Raw genomic sequence first — 2,378 nt, 5'->3', positions numbered from 1 at the left:
GCCCCCAATTAATTGCATATCAAACTGAAGTTCTTTTTCCTGGCCTACGTGACTGTCCTCCCCTCCTCAACAGTCAGACTGTTTTCACGCGCATGGTAAGAATATTAAAAACATCCCCTACCTAGCAAAACAAGAACTCCTCTGGGAAGGTGAATGTAGATGAAATGGCAGCAACTGATGTGGCAGTCACATCCCTCATGTACTGCTGAGACATCTTCAGCTATTGCCATCACAAGATAAGAACACAGATAAAATAAATACTTCTACGTGGAACTAGTGTTGACCTTTTTTTTAACTTTTTCTTTCATCATCACTAAACTCCTCCAAACTTTAAACCAAGCCTTTTTCCTAGTTTAAATCCCTTCCAAAAATATATTAAAAAAAAAAAATCTATATTCCCTAAGAATATAGCAGTCTGAATGGCTTCTCTAGTTCTATCCCTATAACCTTTGTCCTCCCCTCTAATCCTTCCTCCCTTTTTGTCTGTTAATGATTCACATTTATGGTACTCTTGTCCAGGATCTGTCCAAATCTCTTTTCCTATCTCTCTACAGCTTTCTTCTTTTTTTCTTTTTCAGTGTGCGGGTTATATTTTTGGTTTTTTGGTGATTCCTTTCCTCCTCCCGCACCTACTATTCTGGAATAGGAACTCAAAACAGCAGGCGAGTCACCAATGAGGGGTGTAGCACGGAACACACTTGAGAAAACAGCAGTGCAAACTGTTCTGTTTTTATTCCTGAATGCAGCATTTGTCGCAAAGGTATGCAAGAGGTCCTCTGACTTCAGCACTAAGTGCCTGATTTTACTGGCTGATCTGCATCCTCTTAGTGCTCTTATCAGGAAAGATGAGACACCGCACTGAGACTGCATACATTTGTCAACTCACTTCCTCCTCATTTAAAACGATTCGCAAAAGAGAAGGTGACAACAGATGAAGAGTAAACAAACTCCATCACTGCATGCTGCAGAACTTCTGTCTCATTTTATTTCCGAAGAGATGACAGGTGTGTGCCTATTAGCCACTTTTCTACATTCTCTCTTCTACAAAACCGAACAAACGCAGCTTTGCTTTGGAAGAAAAAAAATCCTGCTTGCACTAACCCACTGGATTTTGGTTTTAATTAATAAATTAGTGTGTTCTTATATTAACAATTACCTTCCAAAAGAATTACTTTTCACCCTTTTCTATGGGGGAGTCAGCAAAGTAGATTTTAGTGCCTTGGAAGGACTATAGCTGCTAGAAGGAGCTGTAAGAGTCTGACAGCCCTGTGTGCTTTGGTAGCTAACATGACAGGACTGCGGGATCGCGGTTTCATCCTCAGCTCCACCACCAAACTCAATGGTGACCTTTACCTGAGCTCCCCAAGCGGTCTCTGAGCGGCTGTTTTCCACTTGTAGCATGAGCTGCACATCCTTGCAAGAATGTTATGAAGTAATAAGGACTTTAGGATGTGCAGATGCACGTGTGCCTAGGTGGGTTGGGTTGGCTAAATCCCATAGTTCATGTATTTACTTGTCTTGAAGTGAGAGTGAGGCAAGCCAAGTCCCTTCCAACCCAAACCATTCCATGCTCAGTCTCCTCTAGTGAGCGTTGCTCACAGCTTATTAACGCTCCATGCATCAGCAGCAGGCAGCGGGCTCCCGTTCCCTTGGTGAAGGAGGCTCTTGGCCAGCCGTGAGGGCCCAGCCTCTGCCACCTGCTCAGCGCTGTGTGCCACCAGCCTGGTCTCATTGCTGTGGATGCTGTTACCTGATCGGAGATCCAGGCTGTCACACAAAGTCGCATGTGGGTAACCCCCCACCCTGGACTCTGAGGGATGATCCCTGACAGCTCCTGACCTGCTCTCGGCACAAAACTACAAAAAAGACTGCAAAAAAAGTGGGTTTTCAAGAACTGTCTTCCAAGGGCCCGGTATTTGGAAACAACCCAACGTCCTGAACCCAACGCCTGAGCCGCACACGCTTCATTCTTTCCGCAGCCCCGGGGCTCCCCTTGCCCCACTGTTCACGGCGACGTTCCCTGCCATTCCCAAACGGGCGGCGCAAAAAAAAAAAAAAAAAAAAAAGAACACTTCTGAAGACCCTTCTGGGCCACAGAGAGCGGTGGATGAGGGGCCCCGCTCGGCGCGGCACTCGGGCCCCGAGGCAAGCGGCTGCAGAGCGCGGCCCGCACCTGCCGCGGCGGCCGCCTCCATGTTGGCGGGGCGGGCACGGCGGGGCAGCGCCTCCTCCGCCGCCGGCACGGGGCGGGTAGGAGCGCGGCCAGGCCCGCAGGGAGCCGGGTTCGAGGCGGGAAGGCGGGAGCGCCGGCAGCTCCTCCCGTCCCGCGGACGGTGACGCGCGGGCCCGGTCCCTCCCCGCGGCCGTGCCGCCTATAA

The sequence above is a fragment of the Numida meleagris genome, chromosome 2, assembly GCF_002078875.1.
Source record: "Numida meleagris isolate 19003 breed g44 Domestic line chromosome 2, NumMel1.0, whole genome shotgun sequence".
Taxonomy (NCBI): domain Eukaryota; kingdom Metazoa; phylum Chordata; class Aves; order Galliformes; family Numididae; genus Numida; species Numida meleagris.
This window is presented reverse-complemented; position numbering follows the sequence as displayed.